The sequence below is a fragment of the Ursus arctos genome, unplaced genomic scaffold (genome assembly GCF_023065955.2).
Source record: "Ursus arctos isolate Adak ecotype North America unplaced genomic scaffold, UrsArc2.0 scaffold_6, whole genome shotgun sequence".
Classification (NCBI taxonomy): Eukaryota; Metazoa; Chordata; class Mammalia; order Carnivora; family Ursidae; genus Ursus; species Ursus arctos.
Genome location: NW_026623078.1, coordinates 16647518 through 16669264, shown reverse-complemented (window position 1 = coordinate 16669264; position 21747 = coordinate 16647518). Strand labels below are relative to the sequence as shown.

The 21747-nt window shown below is 37.8% G+C and overlaps 1 long non-coding RNA gene across 1 annotated transcript; it reads left to right on the top strand.

The window, feature by feature from the left end:
• The first annotated feature begins 446 nt into the window (after positions 1–446).
• Positions 447–18973, top strand: LOC130542947 (uncharacterized). The gene is made up of 3 exons (XR_008957875.1): positions 447–843; positions 12127–12230; positions 16868–18973. It is a non-coding gene; the product is annotated as an uncharacterized LOC130542947 (long non-coding RNA).
• The last annotated feature ends 2774 nt before the right edge of the window (positions 18974–21747 follow it).

The following is a 21747-nucleotide window of genomic DNA, read 5'->3' as shown; positions in this document are numbered from 1 at the left end:
GCTCTAGCCCCACACCCACGAAATATAGAAGCCAACATGCCTTTCTCAACAGGTATACCTCAACATCAAATATATGTATGTTTTTGGAAGTAAATAAATATTTCAGTGCAGATTCATTTTGCTGTGCATGTAATTAGCCAAGAGCCATAGCCGTGAAACCTTAGAGAAGAGAGAAAAGAGGCATCTCCCTGATTTTAGATTTACAGGATGCCAGCTAATTTCTGTGAGAAATTTTCTTTCATGCCCTATACATCCTAAATTCCCAGGACAACATTCGTCTCACAAATTGACTCTGTTCTCAAGCAGGGGACATTGCAACATTCTCATCTTGCAAAATTTAGGAATTTGCTGTGGTAGGATCCCAGGGGATCTCCAGTCCATCAACAGTGTTGCTTTACTTCCTCTTATGAACATTCGTAATAGAGAATTTTCCAAGCAAACTTACCACCCTCCTTCTCCATAGACCCAGTGTCTTGTGATCCTCTTTCTCCTTCGTCTTCAGAAAGATCCAAAGACGTTATGAACTATTAGCCACTTTCTGTCTTGGAATTCCAGAGACCTGTTTTGAAGGCAGTTTTCCCCCAATTCCTGAAAAATTATGCACAACAGTTCCCTGAACTAAACCTTATTTTGCTGTTTCCAAAACCTGTGCTGCCGGAGGGTCCAGCAAAATGCAATTGTTCTCGCCAAGACGCTTTTCAAAACATTGCCTTACTCTGCTTTTTAATCGCCCAGGCTTGGACTAACTTACGTTACGAAAATGGTAGCGAGATCTTTCCTTTTTGCCACTATTTTTTCTTGCAACAGAGGACGTGACTCTGATTGTTCTCCCACTTCTTTCAGGTAAGCGCAGCTGAATTTGTAAAAATTTGCCTATTTCCAAGTTCATTCTTGTGTTAAGACCAGAACCAACCAACCAATCTTCCTTCCTCATTTCCTGCCTGCCATCTTGCCTTCCTGCTTTCCCACCTTCTCTCCATTCACCTTTCCTTTGGGGTCAGTAATTAGTATTCCTAGCATATCTGCAAAAGCAGATGCTACCTTATGGGAAGCCCCGTGGTAAGATTTATAACATAGATGAGTTTGAGTCAAGAATAACTCTTTGTGAAACAAAGCCTGCACACCTTGCAGTTGCTAAGAGGAGTAATTCTCCCACGTGTTATTCCATTATCAGTCTAACAATTCATCCAAGATGGTACTTTAATCTGCTATTCTTCCTGCATGGCCCCTTCGTCTGGCATGCACCATTTGTCTTGAGTCTTCTCTTAAAGTCTTAATTCCATTCACTGAAGAGTAAGCTTTGCTTAGACTCTAAGAGCAGGGAACACATCTGCCTCATTCACTGCTTTATAACCCGTGTCTATGACATGTTCATAGTAAGTGCTCAGTAAATGTTTTCTGAAAAAGTAAGTGAATAATAATGGCATCTTGAAATTCATCTTGGAGGCACTGAAATATTCTATGCTTATCTTTACGGCCAGTATTTTAAATTCTGTCCAGATCCTGTACAACCTTGAAATGTAACTGTATTTTTAAGATTTCCCCCCCCCAATATTGACTCCCTATATCTGGTTTTAAAAAATTATCTCATAGTGATCTAGCTTAGGGTCAGGCTCAGCAAGGAGTCTGCCTCTCTCCCTCTGCTCCCTCTCCCTGCTCACACTCTCGTTCTCCATCTTTCTCTCTAAAATAAATAAAATAAAAAATCTAAAAAAAAAGGAATGATCTCATAGTGATTTCTGTCTCTAGGTTCCCACTTGTGAAGTTATTCTAATCTTCTGTTTGAGACTCTCCCTTCATTGACAATTCAACATCTCTGCCCTACAATCACCTTCTCTGATCTACTAACAACAGACAAGGACAAGGAACCCGAGCAGAACAGTAAAGTGAACAGAAAGGAAGGAACAGATGGTGTGTACTTAGGGGGATTCATATAATGGTGGTCATTAATATAAATGGTTGCAGGGAGGTAGGTGAAGATGAAGACCTAGAAACCTGATTCTCTATAGTAGCCACAAGAGGGATGTTTCAGAGCCACAATGGGGCAGAAATGGGTTGTCAGGGATTCAGGTGTGGCCATGGAGGTGTGAACACATGGAGGCAGTGAATGTAGCTTTCCTTCAGTAACCATTGTGGGGAAAGGAGGAGCTGGTGAGAGAGCAGGAATAGAGAACGTTTTAGGTGTTGACAGAGGATTTTGAGTATGTTTTAGAAAGAAATTGAATCTGAAGAAAGGAAGAGTAGTTTTTTTCCTCTTCTCCACAACTTCCATTTATGCTGCTTTTCCCACTCCTTAATTTAGTTCCACATTGAGTTTCTTCTCTGGAATCAGCAGTTGGGACTGGGAACAAAATGACAGCTATCACACTGACCCTTCCCTGGTGATGTTCTTCACGTGACCAGCATGAGTGTGATGAGGAACTGCTGCCTTGTGTTAGAAACACAATGTTTGAGAACACAGAACAAATTAATTGCTGCTTTGCTTCAGGGAGAAAAAGTTATTATTTTTTTCTATTGGAGCCTTTATGCTAAAAAATTATAAATCTCTTCTTTTTCATTATGCAAATCATTGTTAATTGTTTGCACCCTAACTTTGCCTTTTCTTTCTTTTTTTAAGGAGATTTTATTTATTTATTTAGTTAGTTAGTTAGTTAGTTAGTTAGTTATTCGAGAGAGAGAGACAGCATGAGAGAGAGAAAGTAAGCACAAGCAGGAGGGAAAGGCAGAGGGAGGAAGAAACAGATTCCCCACAGAACAGGGAGCTAAACACAGGGCTTGATCCCAGGAACCCAGGATCATGACCTGAGCCACCTAGGCACCCCTACCTTTTCTTTCTTATGATCTTGCCAGCATGGCTCTAAGCCTTTACTTATAGTGAATTCCAAGTTCAAATGTAGCTGAATATCTTTTCCAAAGACTTTTCTTGGGCCAGTAGATTTTGTGTTAGATTTCTTATAACATCTTCGTTAAGCTCTGCCTTCTTATGTCCCTTAAATTATTTAATATTATCATTGTCTTATGTAGTTTTTCTTATTAGTCAATTTCTTCCCTGAATTTTTTTTTTTTTTTTGGTCTAGAATTCTACTTGTCCCTGTTAAATTTTTATGCTCTACCCTATTTTCTTTTTATTTTTTAAGTTACTTTTTCTCCTTGGTTTTTAAAAAAGCACTGCCATGTAAAAAAACAAATGTTAGGATGGAATTTGAAAGGTTTCTTCCACAAAAATATTTTCCAATTGTTTTCCTGTCATTGAAGATTGACCTTTGTAAAAGGGAAGAACAGAATGAATAGTTTCTGATTATTTCTGATTATTAGAAACAGCTCCATGCAAAATTATAAATCATTGAGATTTTATTTCTATATTTTCTTCATTCATTGAACAAATATTATTGGGAGTCTTCTATGTTCAAGAATGAGGTATTCCAAGCGCCAGTTCTTAGAGTTATCGTCACCTCCCATGGCTGCATACTCTCCCTTCTTCAAACAACAGTCATCCTCATACTTTTGCCCCTTCTCCCTATAAAAAGCTGCTAAGAGAATAGAATCTAAAAGTTATTCATACTAAGACATGAGTGAGTGATAACAACTTGAATTTATAATCCATCTCACAAGTATTTTAATTTCAAAGTGAATAACTTAAAAAAAAAAAAAGCCAAGACAGTATTATTTCAAATAGTATCAGAAGAAGTCTTTCTGTGAAAAAGAACCAGTCATCTTAATATGGGGGAATGATGCAATGCAGATAGCATCCGTTTTTCCAGTTGTTTTGACTTCTCAGTCAATAACTTCTGATGTGCCTAAAAGATGAGGAAATTTGACTGACTTGACATGTACAAATTATTCATATGGTTCGAACATCATTAGGTGACCTCTACTGCATGCTTCTTATGCAGTATGCAAATGATAGCCACATGAGAACTTGTGAAGAGATAAACAAAAAGATCAAGATGACACACCAAGGTGTAATGAGAGAAGGCAGGTTATGCTGGATGTAACAACTTCGCTTATATATTTAACTTCTCTCATCTTTTTCTGGAATGCTGTCACTTGCTTCATTTCTTGTCTATCTCCTGTATCTTTGCTTAAGCATTAACCTTGTATGGAAACCTTGCCTGTCTCTCTCCAACAGGCTATTAAGTGGTTATCCTCTCTGCTCTTACTTTGGTCTATCAGAGCACAGGTCTGTCTGTGCATATCTTTATTTTGGTATCAATCACACTATATACTATTAATCATTTCCTTGTTTACCTCTGCCACTTCATTTTTTGAGGGTAAACACTGACTATTCTTTTCTGAACACTCTAGACCTTTAAAAAAAAAAAGGTTCCTTGAAATCTAGTGGCTGATCAGAAAGAACTATTACCCAACATTTGCAGTAACATGGACAGGACTGGAGGAGATTATGCTAAGTGAAATAAGTCAAGCAGAGAAACACAATTATCATATGGTTTCACTCATTTATGGAACATAAGAAATAGCAGGAAGATCAGTAGGAGAAGGAAGAGAAGAATGAAGGGGGGGTAAACAGAAGTGGGAATGAACCATGGGAGACTATGGACTCTGGGAAACAAACTGAGGGCTTCAGAGGGGAAGGGGGTGGGGGATTGGGATAGGTCGGTGATGGGTATTAAGGAGGGCACATATTTAATGGAGCACTGGGTGTTATATGCAAATAATGAATAATGGAACACTACATCAAAAACTAAACATAACATAATAAAAAATTATTATAAGTAAAAAAAAATCTAGTGGCTGAAAAAAGTCTATTGAATAAATACCAGGATTAAATTAGGTGAGACTTCAAAAATTGCCATTAAGTTGCTCTCTACATCAAATTGGTTTAATCAACTATTGTGATAGCACCCACTTTCTAAAGTTTATGATTAATTCTACAAATTGCAGAGAATTTTCAAAAAGTGGAGGAGTTTCTCAAAAATCATTTTCTTATGAGTGTTTTTAAAAAGGGAAGAAACTCAAAAGTAAAAGAAAGCATCTTGCAAAGCTTTTGGATGATCCAGAAACTCTACATCAAGTTGCCTCTTAGCACACAATTAACTTGGTAGTGTATTATAATTGCCAAGGGAGCAATGCATAAAAAAATTATTTTATCACTGGGAAACTTCCTGAAAATTCCAGCAAGAGATAAATTTATTAAATAAAATATTGTGCATTTTTAGTTGTATTGACCAGGCAAATGGCTATGCAAGCTTGGAATGAAGGTATACCTAATGCATCTCCTTGAATTCTTTGATATAGATGTTAAAATTTTTTGACAGTTTAAAAAGAGCATGCCTTCTGTGACCGTGAAATGTGTTACAAGTGGGTCAACAATCACCTTATTTTCTAGGGTAAAATCAAACTGCCTTGCCTTTCAATTTATAACACACAATTTTAGAAACCATAAACTTGTGAAGACTTCAATATGAGTTTTATAGTCTCATCTTAAAAGAGCTATAGTCTCTAAGAAACCTATCATATCTTATGTACACTCTCCAGATATGTTCATACTTCTTCACTCAGCCCATGACATCCACTCAGTATTTTTTCCTTACATCAGTTCACAATGTTTGCCCTATTAAAATTTTTCTAATTCTTCATGGATAATCACTTTCTTCTTTTTCTTCATTCATTTTGTATTCAGCTGCTTATTTTATATTGCTTTTTAATATAATGTGTTATTTGCTTTTTTTGAGAGCATATATCTGTAGGAAAAGATTCTTACATATAAAGATTTTGCATAAATATCTTTTACAGAGTAGATTAGTAACAAGTATAGTTGAATGAGTGAAAGTTAAAAAACTCAAAGTAAATGTCTTAATTTCTTTTTTCCCAGGAGATATAAGATTCACAAGTTAAAATTTGGGGTTAAAAATCTCCTCCTTCTCCTCCTCCCCCTCCTCCTCCCCTTCCTCCTCCCCCTCCTCCTCTTCCTCCTCCTCCTTTTCTTCTTCTTCTTCTTCTTCTTCTTCTTCTTCTTCTTCTTCTTCTTCTTCTTCATCGTCGTCGTCGTTGTTGCTGTTGTTGTTGTTGTTGTCAGAAAAACAGAACCAGCAAGATCCTGCCTTTGGTATCAAACTGAAACACTGGCTTTTCATGGGTCTCAGTTCTTCTGGTTCTCAGGCCTTTAGACTCAGACTAGAATTATACCATCAAGGTTCCTGGGTCTCCTGTTTGCTGACTCACCCTGCAGATATTCACACTTGTCAAGCTTCATAGTCACATGAGCCAATTCCTTGTATTCAATATTTATATAAGATGGCATATTCCCAGTCTGAGTCCAAAGGCCTGAGAACCAGGAGAACTAATGATGCAGTCTCCATCTGTAAGCCAACAGGTCTGAAACCTAGGAAGAGCCCATGTTTCAGTTTAAGTCCAAAGGTAGAAAAACACCAATGTCCTAGTTTGAAGGCAAGCAGGAGGACTAGTCTTTTACTTGGAGGATGGTCAGACGTTTTGTTCTAGTCAGGCCTTCAACGGATTGGATGAGGCCCACCCACATCAGGAAGAGCAATCTGCTTTACTCAGTCTACTGATTTAAATGCTGTCTCATCCAAAAACACACTCATAGAAACAATCAGAAAAATAATTACCTAATACCGAAGCACCCCATGTTCTAGTCAGGTTGACATAAAATCAACCATCACAATCCTCATCATTATTTTATCATCAATAAAAGACATCAATTATTAAATTTCTATAGAATACGTTGTTGGAATTATCATTACCAGGGAAACCATGGATTCTTCAGCAAATTATAACCTAAAGTGGCATTGGCAACAAAATAATTTTATCATTTGGGGAAAAACAGTTTTGAAGAAAAAAAATATATATTTATGTGACAGGGTGAGAGAATATGTTCACAAACTAAATAAAAAACTTGGCTAAATATTGAAGAAAATATTGTTTAAAAGAAATGGATTTGAAATTAAATCTGAAGTCTGTTGAATATTAATTGCTTTCCCAAATCTTTATGTCAGAAAATTCTTCCTCTATATTAGTTATGGTTATTTCTTTGTCTAGAAGTATGTGATGTCAAATGCCAGAAATACAACACTATAAAAAAATAGTGTTTTCATTAGAGCTGAATCTTGAGATCACCTTTTGAATTAGTGCAAAGAAAAGATGTTAAACCAGAAAATGCAGTTTCTCCTAATGGTCACGTTTGTTTCTCCCCCTTTGTTTGTATCTTATAGTAGAGGAGAAACAACAATTTAAGGAAGGAACTTGCAGAAATGAAAGCTTACTTGATAAAAGTACAGTGACTTTTACTGTAGAAAGTAGAACACAGACACATGATTCCGGAGATGTAAATGACCTACTTAAATCTAGGGTCTGTGAGTGGCTAACTAATATATAGTTACACTATTTTATCTGATTCAAAATATTGAAGAGCGACTATTGAGACAGAAGAGGATTCAAAGGCAGATTTTGATATCGAATAGCTGTGAAATCTTAGAGAGGCCTTTTAAGTTCAGAGCTTCAATTTTTCCATCTGTAAAATGGGGATGATGACACATAGCTTTCCTACGTGTTGGAAAGGCAAACACTTCACCTTTCCCAGTGTGCACCTAACAAGGGTTCAGTCATCAACAGTTGTTATTCCATAAGACTGTATGCTGACTGAGTGCAGAGGTCATTTCAATATTGTTTATCATTTGTCCCCAGAATCCAGCATACCATATGCATATGGTAAACATTTATTATTTAAATTAATGAATAATGCTCCAGACTTGTACAAGATAGAGCTGGGGGGGAAGATGAACTCTTCACCAGTGACTCATAAAATAATGGCCTTTTAATACAATAGTCTATTTTTTTTTAAATTTTATTGATTTATTTCAGAGAGAGAGAGAGAGAGCCAGTGAGCACAAGCCAGGGGGATAGGCACAGAGAGAGGGAGAAGCAGACTCCCACCTGAGCAGGGAACCCAATGCAGGGTTCAATCTCAGAACCCTGAGATTACAACCAGAGAAAAAGGCAGATGCTTAACCGAATGAGCCACCCAGGTGCCCCAATACAGTAGTTTTTTACAAGATCATATAAAGAATGGTTAGGTCAAGGAAGTATGAATGAGATAGGTTGTGTTGCATTTATCTCTGAGTGAAGACCAATTCTGTGCAATAATAATGTATTTAACATTTTATTTATTTTGTGAACGTTTATTGAACACCTGCAATGTGGTGGTAAAATATACTTTGGTGGACATATTTTAACCTCACAAATGTGTCACTACTTGATGTGTGTTGCTAGAAATTTAATGAATGGACAAAAGTCAGGTTGACTGTTTATATAAGGCAGTGTCAGCAGATCAGGAGAAAAATGGATGTGTTTTTCCTGCCCTGGAAATCTCTTCAAAACAAAATCTCTTCAAATCTCTTGTTTTCCTGGGATAATTTCACCCAGTCTACTCAATCTTAGCTAGATAAGTCAGATCTCCTGTTGCTTCAGTTATCTGGCAAATTGAAATTGAAGTATAATTTTATAACCTATCCTTTCCACAATGACTGTTGCCATCAAGCAATTCCATTTTCACAATGAAAGCACAAGAGCTATGTATAATTCTATCAAGAAACAGAGAGTCACATTCACACATAGCTAACCACACTCTTCTCTGGGGAGTTTGGTAAACTTCTGGTAAATGCTGTTCCACTACAACTTTGGTGCAGCTGAGGGCCACCCGTTAACACTATTCATTGTAATTGGGCACACATTGAAATCCTGCAGTAATTAGATCAAGGCAACTCCAGACTAGACTTGCCTTGGGCTCCATAAGTCAATGGGAAATCTGCCAAAACTTCAGGCTGGCACAGTGTAAAATAGGGTCATAAAGCTTCCCAGACCAATGTCTTTCAAAGTAGGCAATTTTTTTCTTTACAGTTTTATAGGCCTCTTGGGTGTCTTGGTAGGGTATAATTCTCTGACTACTTATAATGGAAATATTTCATGCTGGATAAAGAGAGTGAATTTAATTGGGGAGAAAACATTACACAGGTGGCTTCCCTGCGTACGTCCCAGGAGATGGTAACAAGTGGATTTAATGCTCACTACCTCAATGGTACTTTAACAAAGCAATAAGGTAAAAATGATTCAGACTCTGAAACAGGCCACAAGTTAAGCTCTTTCCATATGAACTAAGAGTGAGGCAAATGTGTTTGTCTAATGGGGGGGGGAGGTGACATGAGTTTTGGAAACAGTCTGTTAGAGAATGCGGAGGGAAAAGATTTGGAAGAGACTTTTTGGTGGGGGCAGACTTTAGAAGTTAGTTTACGGTTAGGAATACAAGGGAGAAAAAGAGGAGAGGAACCAAGATGGCAGCAGAGGAGACTCCTGAACTTCTCCTCACATGGTCGCACCAAATGTGCTGTTACAGGCAGAAAAAGATCCCTTTGAGAGAAATCCAGACTAGCTGAGTGACTTCTATCTATCAGGTAAATGAGCAAACACCCACGTTGAAATGGGTGGGAAAGGCTGAGACACACTTACACCATAAACCCCACCCTGGCACACTGACATACAATTGTGAAAGAAACCCCAGCTCCGAGATTTCCCCTTAGGAGTTTTACTCCTGCACATCCAGTGCCCCAACTTTTAAGGCTTCCACCCAAGGGACAGGCCTCCAAAACACCTAACTCAGACAGTAAATGGAGCTTGTGCCCAGGAGGCCACTGGACTCTCACAAAGAAGCAGTTCTTAATGGACACGTGTGAACATTCATATGGCATTTCCCCAGGGCTTGCACAGAGGAAGCAGGTGAAAATGTCCATCTCCGAGTCTGTCTCTGGAAGGAGTTTAACTGCATACTTTACATGCAACTGCCTGAGGGTTCAGCTTCTAATTAGCATGTACCTTGGAGCTGGCTGTGATCTTCCTCAGAGCCTGGGAGAGCTGGTGGGCACTTCCCCTTCTCCCTCCGTCTCACTCGAATGATAAAACCAAGTTACCAGCACCTCTCCAGAGGAGCATGTACATGCATCCGGTACCCCAGCTTCTATGGTTCCACCTGAATGATGGGTACCAGAGTGCCTGACTCTGATAGCCAATGGGTGTTGCACACAGAACTGTAGCAAACAAAAAAGCAGTTTTAAATGGACAAACACACAAGCACTCATCATGACGATCCCCCCGTGGCTCAGTGTTGAGACAAAAAATATCCATCTCCCAGTCTTTCACTGGAAGGGGTTTGACTGCATACTTTACAAGTTCCTGCCTGAGGGTCCAGCTTGTAATTAGCACATATAAATACTGACTGTGACCTTCCTCAGACCCAAAAGATCCAGTAGGCACTCCCCCACCTTCTCCCTCTGGCTTGTTCCAACAACAAAAACAACTTGCTAACATCTCCTTGGAAGGAGTTTATGGGCACATTTAGTACCCCGACTTTTATAGCTCCACCCAGGGGACAACCCCCTCCCCCCAAATCACAGGTCTGATAGCCAATGAGGCTTGCATTCATTCATGGGAAAATAGCAACAAAGAAGCAGTTTTTAAATAAGTACAGGAGCACCTTCCCATGGCTATACTCCTGGACTCGGTGCAGAGGAAATAAGTAAAAACACTCATCTTCTAGTTTCTCCCTGGAAAGGACTTTACTACATATTTTCCCAGCTGCTACCAAAACATCTGGTTTCTAATCAGCCTGCATCTAGGTGCTGACTGCAATCCTCCCTTTGGGACATAGGTCGGTTGGGGACCGGTCTCAATTACTGGGAGCCACTAAGAATAAATATGGTGGCTTAGACAATTACAAATGTTTGAGAGACAACCAGGAGCTTGGGCCATGCTGACTGATGAGGTTAATTTCCTATACATGACCAGTATGTAAACATGGGGAGCAGTTGCTGTTTTATCTAATGTTCAGAAATCAATACAGAGAGTCAAGAAAAATGAAGAAACAGGGGAATATGTTCCAATCAAAAAACCAAGATAAATCTATAGAAACTGATCTTAATGAAATGGAGATAAGTGATTTAGCAAAAAAGAGAGTTCAAAATAACAGTCATAGAAATGCTCACCAAGGTCGAAAGAACACTGTGTAATAAAATGAAAATTCCACCAAAGATAAAATATCAAAAATACCAAAGAAATCATACAGCTAAAGAATACAATAATGGAACTGAAAAATTCAATTGAGGGAGTCAAAAGGAGACTGGATCAAGTGAACAGAACCTCAGCAAACTCAAAAACGGGGCAGTGGAATTCATCCAATTAGAGGAGCAAAAAGGAGAAAAGAATAAAAAAAACAGTAAAGATAGCCTAGCAGACTTAAGAACGTCATTAAGTAGATCCATATGGGTATTGTAGGGGTCCCAGAAGGAGATAGAGAAAGGGGGGGAAGCTCACTCAAAAAAATAATGACTGAAAGCTTTCCTAACCTGGAGAAAGAAACAGACATCCGGAGCTAAAAAGCACAGAAAGTACAAAATAAAATGACTCTAAAGAAACCTACATAGAGATATACTAAAATTAATTGTCAAAAGAGAGAATCTTGAAAGCAATAAGACAAAAGCTACTTGTTATGTACAAGGAAATTTCCATAAGGTTATAAGCAGATTTTTCAGTAAACATTTTGCAGGCTAGAGGGGAGTAGCATGAGATATTCAAAGTGTTGGGGGGAAAGACTGTCAATCAACATTTTACCCAGCAAAGTTGTGATTCAGAATTTAAGGAGAGATCAAGAATTTTCTAGACAAACAAAAGCCAAAGGATTTCATCCCCACTAGACTGGCCTTACAAGAAATTTTAAACAGAATTCTTTAAGCCTAAACAAAAGGGTGTTAATTAATAACACGACAACATATGAAAGTATAAAACTGTCTGGTAAAGGTAAATATATAGTTAAATTCAGAACACTCTGATATTGTAATGATTGGTAAATCACTTATAATTCTAGTATAAAGTTTAAAAACCAAATGTCTAAAAATTAACTATAACTAAAATAATTTGTTAATGGATAAACAATGTAAAATGCCATTACTATGAAATGTGTGGGGGGGGAGTGTAATAAAGTAGAACTTTTGTATTTATTTAAAGTTAAGTTGTTAACAGCTTAAAATAGACTGTTATAACTAGAAGATGCTTGCATAAGTTTCATCATGACTACAAAGTACAAACTTATTGTTTTTATAGTAGAGACACAAAAGATAAAAAGAAAGCATACTGCTACAGAAAATCATCAAATCACCAAAGAGAGCAAAGAGGATTAAAGGAAAAGAGAAACTACAAGAACATCAGTAAGTAATTAATAAAATGACAATAGTAAGTCCATACTTGTCAATAATTACTTGAAATGCAAATAGACTAAATTCTTCAATCAAAAGATATACAGTGGCTGAATGAATAACAAAACAGGACCCAACTACATGTTACCTATACGAGTCTCATTTCAACTTTAAGGCACACATAGAAAGTGAAATGATAGAAAAAGGTATCCCACGCAAATGGAAACCAACAGAAAGTATGGGTAGCTATACTTATATCAGAGAAAATAGAACTGAAGCCAAAAACTGTAACAGAGACAAAGAAAGGCAATATGTAATCATAAAAGGGTCAATGCATGGAGAATATAACTATTGTAAATATTTAGGTGTCCAACATTGGAGCACTAAATATATAACACAAATATTACAGTGCTGAGGGGAGAAATAGACAATAATGTAATAATAGTAGGGGCTTCAATACCCCACTTTCAATAATGAATAGATCATCCAGATAGAAATTCAAAAAGAAAATAATGGACTTAAGCTACACATTAAACCAGCTAAATCTCAGGGAGATACACAGAACTTTTCATCCAACAGTGACAAAATGCATGCTTTTTTCTAGCATACAAGGTACATTCTCCAGGAGACTTTATATGCTGGGCCAGAAAAAAATCTTATCAAATTTAAGAAGACTGAAATTACATCAAGCATCCTTTCTGACCACAGTGGTATCAAACTAGAAAACAATTAAAAGAAGAAAACTGGAAAGATCACAAATATGTGGAGATTAAACAACATGATCCCAAACAACGAATGGGTCAAAGAAGAAATCAATGGGGGTGGGGGGGGAGAAGAAAAACTATGAGACAAAGGAAAATAGAAACACAACAACCCAAAACTTACGGGATGTGACAAAAGCAGTTCTAAGAGGGAATTTCATAAACATAAATGTCTACATTAAGAAAAATGAAAGCTCTCTGGGGTGCCTGGGTGGCACAGCGGTTAAGCATCTGCCTTCAGCCCAGGGCGTGATCCCAGCGTTCTGGGATTGAGCCCCACATCAGGCTCCTCCACTGGGAGCCTGCTTCTTCCTCTCCCACTCCCTCTGCTTGTATTCCCTCTCTCGCTGGCTGTCTCTCTCTCTGTCAAATAAATAAATAAAATCTTTAAAAAAAAAGAAAGGAAAAATGAAAGCTCTCAAACAACCAAACTTTACACCTAAAGGAACTAGAAAAAGCAGAGCAAATGAAGCCCGAAGTTAGTAGAAGGAAGGAAATAAAGATCAGAGTGGAAATAAATAATATAGAGTTTAAAAAGACAATACAAAAGATAAATAAAACTAAGAGCTGGTTTTTTGAAAATAGAAACAAAATTGACAAACCTTTAGATAGACTGAGAAAAAAAGAAAGGAGGCTCAAACAAATAAAATCAAAATGAAAGAAGAAACATTACAATTGATGCCACAGAAATACTAAGAATGATAAGAAACTATGAACAATTATATACCAACTAATTAGATAACCTAGAGGAAATGGGTGAATTTCTAGAACCATACAACCTGCCAAGACTAAATCATGAAGAAAGAGAAAATGAGTATGTCGATTACTTATAAAGAGATTGAATTAGTAGTCAAAACCTCCTAACATACAAAAGTCCAGGACCAGATGGCTTTGCTAGTGGATTCTACAAAACATTTAAAGGAGAATTAATACCAATTCTTTTCAATGTCTTCAAAAAAATTTAAGAAGAGAGACACTTCCAAGCTCCTTTCCCAATGCCAGCATTATCCTGATATCAAAGGAAGATAAGGACACTACGAAAGAGAAAACTACAGGCTAATATCCTTGATGAACATAAATACAAAAGCCCTCAATAAATATTGACTAACCAAATTCAAAAGCACATAAAAAGAATCATATAACATGGTCAAGTGGGATTTATTCCAGGGATGCAAGGATGGTTGAACATCTGCAAATCAATCAGTAGGATACACCACATTAACAAAATGAGGGATAGAAATTACATTACTATTGCAATAGATGCAGAAGAAGCATTTGACAATATTCAACGTGCTTTCATGATAAAAACTCTCAAAAAACTGAGCATGTTAGAAATGCTTTCTCACCACAGTGGTATCAAGCTAGAAATCGATTATAAGAAGGAAACTGGAAAAATCACAAATATGTGGAAATTAAACAACATGCTCCCAAAAACGAATGGGTCAAAGAAACATAAAAAGACCATTTATGACAAACCTATTGCTAACGTCATACTCCATGGTAAAATACTGAAAGCATTTCTCTAAGATCAGAAATAAGACAAAGATGTCCACTCTCACCACTTTTATTCAACATAGTACTAGAAGTTCTAACCAGAGCAATTAGGAAAAAAAAAAAAAGAAATAAAAAGCATCCAAATCAGAAAAGAGAAAGCAAAATTGTCTCTGTTGCAGATAACATAATATTATATGGAAAAAACTCTAAAAACTCTACCCCAAAACTGTTAAAACTAATAAAATTCAGTAAAGTTGTGGGACACAAAATCAGTATGCAAAAATAGTTCCATTTTATATGCTAACAATAAACTGTCCAAAAGAGATATTAAGAAAAAATCTCATTATCAATAGCATCAAAAATAATAAAATACGTAGAATAAATTTCACCAAGGTGGTGAAAGATCTGTACTCTGAAAACTATAGAATATCAATGAAAGAAACTGAAGAAGATAAGAATAAATGGAAAGATATTCCGTTCTCATGGATTAGAAGAATTAATATTGTTGACATGTTCCTACTACCCAAAGTGATCTACACAGTCAATGTAATTTATCGAAATTCCAATGGCATTTTTCACAGGAAAAAACCCTAAAATTTACATGGGATCGCAGAAAACTCCAAATAGCTGAAGCAATCTTGAGAAAGAACAAAGCTGGAGGCATCATACTTCCTGATTTCAGACTATATTACAAAGTATGGTAATTAATACAATATGATATTAGCATTAAAAGAGACACATAGATTAATGGAACAGGATAGAGAGCCCAGAAATAAATCCATGTGTATCTGGTCAATTAATTTTCAACACCAGTGTCAAGAATGCACTGTGAAGAAAGGACAGTCTCTTCAATAAATGTTGTTGGGAAAACTGGGTATTTACATGCAAAAGAATGAAACTGAACCCCTATCTTACAGCACTAACAAAAATTAACTTGAATTAAAGACTTAAGGGTAAGACCTGATATCATGAAACTCCAGAAGAAAACAGGGAAGAAGTTCCTTGACTTTGGTCTTGACAATGGTTTTTTTTAGATTTGACTCCAAAAGCAAAGGCAACAAACAAACGAACAAACAAACAAGAAAACCAGTGGGACTACATCAAACTAAAAAGCTTCTGCACAGCGAAGAAAACCTTCAAAAAATAAAAAGGCTACCTACAGGATAGGAGAAAATATTTGCAAATCACATAGACAACAGAGAGGTAATATCCAAAATGTACTAGGAACTCATATAGTTCAGTAGTAAAGAAACCATTAACCCAATTTTAAAAATGGGCAAAAGAACTGAATAGGCATTTTTCCAAAGAAGACTACAAATGGCTCACAGGCATATGAAATGAAGAAAAATGCAAATCAAAACCTCAATGAGATATAACCTCACACCTGCCAGGATATCTATTATCTAAAAGACAAGAGATAAAAAATGCTGGCAAGGATGAAGAGAAAAGGGTATCTTTCTACACAGTTAGTAAGAATGTAAACTGATTAACCACTAAAGAAAACAGTATAAGGGGAAAATGGAGAGAGTCTGGTAAAAGTGTACAAACTAGCTGTTGCAAGTATAAGATAAATAAGATCTGAGGAGCTAATGTCTAACATGGTGACTATAGTTAATAACACTATAATGTATAATTAGAACTTGCTAAGAGAGTAGAACTTAAATGTTCTCATCGAAAAATAAAAAGTAAATATGTGAGGTGATGGGAGTGTTAATGAACCCAGTAGTGGAAATCCCTTCACACTGCATGTGTATATCAAACCATCCCATGGTATACTTTAAATATATTAGGATGTATTTGCCGATTGTATCTCAGTAAAGTTAATAAAACAGCAAAAGTACTAGTGAAAGAGGTAGAGGAAGCAGAGAGGAGGTAAAAAATAAACAAAGGTCATATTCTCATTTATGTGGTGTGATGTTTAAAGATGTCATTATCACTGTTGAGACCATCGATAGAAGCACAAGTTTATTATTTGAAGCTACAAAGGTCATCTCCAAGTTACAAAAGTAGTGAACAAAAATATATATTGGCAGGAGGAGCAATAGCGTTAAACAAGCTAACTCCGTAGTGTGAGTTTTAAACCACAGGTATGTATTCTATTATAAAAGTGTTTAAATATCCCTTTGAAAATAAATTTCACTAAGCATAGTGGGGGAAAGGGAATAGAAGGGAGAGCCTGAAAGCATAGGGAAGGTACGAGAACACATTTCCGTCTTTGGAGAGCCCGAGATAATTCTTGCAGGTGGGAAGGAGATGCCAGGCTCAACTTAGTTTTTAAAAACTTTGTCTTTTAGTCATTCACTTATACACACTATCTACTCAAAAGTTCTGTTAAAATGGGTGCTAAGTAATAATATCTAAAATGCCTCATTTTAGAAAGATTTTCTCCCGCAGAGACTGGTGATGATGGAAGTGCGCTCACACGCATGCAGTTGGCTGAAAGAGACGAGCCTCCCCTCGGATAAGAGAGGAAGGAAACCGAGCACGAGGAAGCCGGTGGGCACTGCTGGCTGCCCCCTGCCAAGTCCACGGTGTGTGACGGCGCTAACACAAAACAGGAATGACAGACTAATTGGCATCATGAAGAGATTGGGAATATTTTTTCCAAGTATCGCCTCTTTGTCCGCACATTTCCGATCTTCCTTTACGTCAGGGACCCCCAACTGCTCATTGACACTTTAATTCCCGTACTCACAGGGTTTAACAACCAGTCATGTTCAGATAGATAGAATTTAACACCACCAATAAAAACCCAAAGCACATCAAATAACAATTTAATCAATGTATGGAAGTAAGTTTTATTGTGCAAAACCCAGCTGTGTTAAGGCTCTTCAGAACGTTCCTTTGGAATGAGTCTCACATGCTGTACTTCTCCAGAAGGACAGGCAGGCAGCGGCAGCCTCCGCCACCTCTACGCCTGACCCTCTAACCCCACTGCACATCAGGAAGTTGACTTAGTGGCCAGAACTTGCATGGAGAGTAAGAAAAGCAGCCCTACAATTTTCATCTTTGTCTTAGTAGCCAGGACGAGAAGTCTTTCTGGAGCTTGGCTCCAAGAGGTATCTGCCACCTGCCTATATCCCTAAATTTTTAAACCTAAATTTTTTCCTCTGGTTTAAAATGTATATATTTCTGGCGACCTTTCCAGAATCTAATTTACCCTGGACAATTCTAATTTGAGTCAAGCTTCTAGTTTGGAAACCGAAAAGCCATTTATACTTTTCTTCCTTTTTTTAAAAAAGACTTTATTTATTTATTTGAGAGTGAGAGAACACACACAAGCAGGAGGGAGGGGAGGTAGGAGCAGAGGGAGAAGCAGAGGAAGAAGGAGAAGCAGACTCCCTGCTGAGCAGGGAGACTGCTGTACAGGGCTTGATCCAGGACCCTGAGATGCCACGACCCTGAAATCATGACCTGAGCCAAAGGCAGACACTTAACCAACTGAGCCACCCAGGTGCCTCCTCTTTACACTTTTCTTGATGAATAGTAATGTAATACAATCCTCTTTCTCAGAAAAGTAATAGGTAAGAATCAAATTCTGTATCTTCTTAGCACCTATTAAAGGTAATTTGAGTGCCTGACTTCTCAGTAAACCAATCATCAAGGCTTCCTTTTTGTTGCTGTTGTTTAAATGTATCTGCAGAGAAAGACAACTATCATATGATTTCTCTCATCTATGGAACATAAGAACTAGCAAGATCGGTAGGAGAAGAAAGGGATAAAGAAAGGGGGGTAATCAGAAGGGGGAATGAAACATGAGAGACTATGGACTATGAGAAACAAACTGAGGGCCTCAGAGGGGAGGGGGGTGGGGGAATGGGATAGACCGGTGATGGGTAGTAAGGAGGGCACGTATTGCATGGTGCACTGGGTGTTATACACAACTAATGAATCATCGAGCCTTACATCGGAAACCGGGGATGTACTGTATGGTGACTAACATAATATAATAAAAAATCATTAAAAAAAATAAAATATTTACAATTTAAAAAAAATAAATGTATCTGCAAAAGATCCAACTTTCTACATAGGTGTTAATTAATTCTTCTGTTCTTCCCCGAACTACTGGCACCAAGACATATTCGTCAATAGTCCCTTTTCTTCAAAGTTCTTTTGGTTAATGAAACATCATTTTGAATCAAAGTCTATCTGAGACCTATAAGAAGTATTACCAAGTATGAGCAAAGAAAATTCTAAGCTAAAGATTTGTATAGAGGAAAAGGTGTTATCATGTATGTATCTGCATTTACCCATAATTCACTGTTTATTTTTAATCTAGTGCAAAAACAGTGATTCATGTACTTACTATCTGACTTGTAAATTTCCAGACAAGAGGAGGGAAGTGACAAATTCAGCACAATTTTATTTTCCTACCATATTCCCTCTTAAGGAAGAAAATGTTCTGTTCAGAAGAAATCATCTCAGGATAAAGTTAACCCAAACATCAGAGAAGCAAAACAAAGCATTCCACATTTGTCACCAGAAAATAATAAACTCTCTTGAAAATCAATTGTTTTGACTAATTGTTTGTGTTTATATAAGTATTACTAAAAACAACTTATGCTTACAGTTGAATTTAAATGTCAGTGTTGAATTTCGTGGTAATTATAGAAATGTGAAAAACAGTGTTCAAGGATATTCATGGCAGCATTGTTTAAATAACGAAAGAGTAGAACCATGCTCAACTTTCAACAAGGGACTGATTACAGTTTAAACGCATTTCTATAAGAGAATGCCATAGAGTGGTAAAGAGGGCTGCGGGTGGACTAATATTTATTGACAAGAGAGCTGGATATATTGTTGACTAGCTATGTCTGGATATGTCACACACAGAAGATAGAGAGCATGATACAGAGCAGATGAATTTATGGAAGCACATATATGTGGGTGTGGGTTTTTGTAAAGAAGACGGGGCCTGGAAGTACAAAACGGAGACCTGTCAGTGGGGAAGGAGAGAGGCGAAATTTTCCATTCCTGAGTGCTCCACAACAGTCCCATCTCCCGGGGCAGCAGCACTCTGAGCTGCAAAAGTCTTATTCCAATTCATTTTGTTTCTTTGGCTCTGGAACTAAGGGTTGTGAGTGGTCTTCTTTTGAGATGCGTCATGAAGGAGCCCACATTGGGTTTCAGTTCCAGGATCAAAGCGGTAAGTCTGTCTTTATAAAAAAAATACTCTCTCAACAAAGGTACAGTTTTTCCCTTCCCTGGAGTACTTCCCTGCATCAACACAATCATCTCTGTTAACTCAAAGTGAGGGACTCTAATTAAGGAAGTTACTTTCAACTGTTAAATATCTTCATATGTACCTGTTGGGAGATCATTCTCCATGGGTCTCTTGAGTTTCTGTGTGTCTTGCAAGAAGAGATACTGATTGTATTTGTTGCAGACTCTTTTAAACTGTGCAGAGAACAGCCTCAGCATATAGAGAGTATGTCTCCCTAAAGAAAGGGCAGGTTTCTTTAGTACCCACCATAAGAAAGATATTGTTGCCCTCCAGGGCAAAGTACAGACAGGCTTATTGCCCATTGTAAAAGATTCCCCCATTTTGTAGCCCCTGCATGTGCAGGATGAAGACGTGAAACCTTTTTATAGCATGGGAACTGGTGAAAATGCCGATACTTGGTCTACGCTATCACTGTGAGTAACTGTTTTTGTCTCTGATGCACGGGTCTCATGCCATCTGCCAGCACCCATGAAACCAGAAGGCTAACCTGTTAGCTCAAAAGTAGGGTAAAATTTCAGACCCTTCATAGTTATCGACCAAGTTTTCGAAGTTACAAGTGTCTCCCTTAGGACATTTAATCACATATTTTGAAGTAAGAAGATTTTTTGAATGTCAAACACTAACCTTGGATGTATTGATCTCTGACATTTCTTCTTAAAGTAAGTAATTTTGATCGACTTGATCACAAACTGGCTTAAGGTATTTATCATGGTATCAACTAACCCTAAAAATACATTAAGAAATATTGTCCTTTCAACGTTATTTCAATTATAATGACTGATAATATACCAGAATGGTTTTCTGACAAATCAATAGAAACAGAGACTTTGTATTGATCGATTTACTAGAGGTTCATATTGCCAGTGAATTCAAAGCAATTTAAATAGAAAGAGAAGAGAACTGGGTCAATATCAGTGGTCAAGTTAGATTGCATTCTATAAGCAATGAAATGTCTTTGGTTTGTTTTCCAGTAAGTAATCAATTGTCAGAAACAGTATTTCTCAGGGAATATCTCAGGCATGAATAGATTTTTGGTTAATAATCTCATTTTCTTCCATAGGAACTTTTATACAACTTGGAGAAATCATTCTCTCTATAAATCCATATAATCCATATGAAGTACTTCAGTCAACCAGTTGCTTGTGTTTGTAACTACTGCCAGGCTTGTGCAGACGTGTGACATGCCTCCGTTCAAGTGCCTTGCATCACAGATTCGACACAAAAGGAAGCTGCTATAATCACAGTGCAGAGTACTCAGGTCTGGGGGTGAGGAGGTGGGAGCAGGGACATCTGAGAAGGCTTTCTGGAAAAGGTAAGACCTCACAGAGACAGGTGTCTGTGTAAGACTTCAGTGAGTGAGAAGTGGATCAAAGCCTGTCAAAACGGAGTGAGGGCACAGCATTGTGAAGGCTGGAACAGAGCAAGAGTTGTCAAGGACACAATGAGGAGCATGTGGGAGCTGGAGTGTGTAGGGCTTCATTGGTATATTCAGCTTGAAAGAGGATGATTAGTCAAGTTCAGTCTAGAAATGAGTCGTTGGGGGAATGTTTTCATTGCGAAGATGTGTGAGGCTAGGGAGTGGAGGAGACCAGCAAGGATCAAAGTGGTGCAGAGTGTGCAGAGTGTTAAATGAACTCACCCCTTCACTCTGAAAAGGGCCCCTGAAGGAAGAAAAACCCACCCAGGAGACCCGAAGACTCAGCTTCACAAGCAGGTGACTCACCCGTGTACACACAGTAGTTGCGGGAATGCCAGAGCCCAATTCAGCCTGGCTTGAAAACACCGTATGAGCTCAGCCAAAACATTTACTCAACCTCAGTTTTCCCTCCTGTCCACTGAAGAATGAATCTCTGGGACCCACCAAGCTTCCTGACATCTCTGAATCCCTAATTTTATTTCCCATTAATAGTGCATGGAGAAACTGAGGCAAGACCAGACAACCTACTAAGGAATTGCTGGGGTGAAGACAATAGGCATTATAAGCCCTGTGCCCTCATGCACATCTTTTTGTCTCTGGGGTTTATTCCAAGTTGACACAGAGGCACTGCCT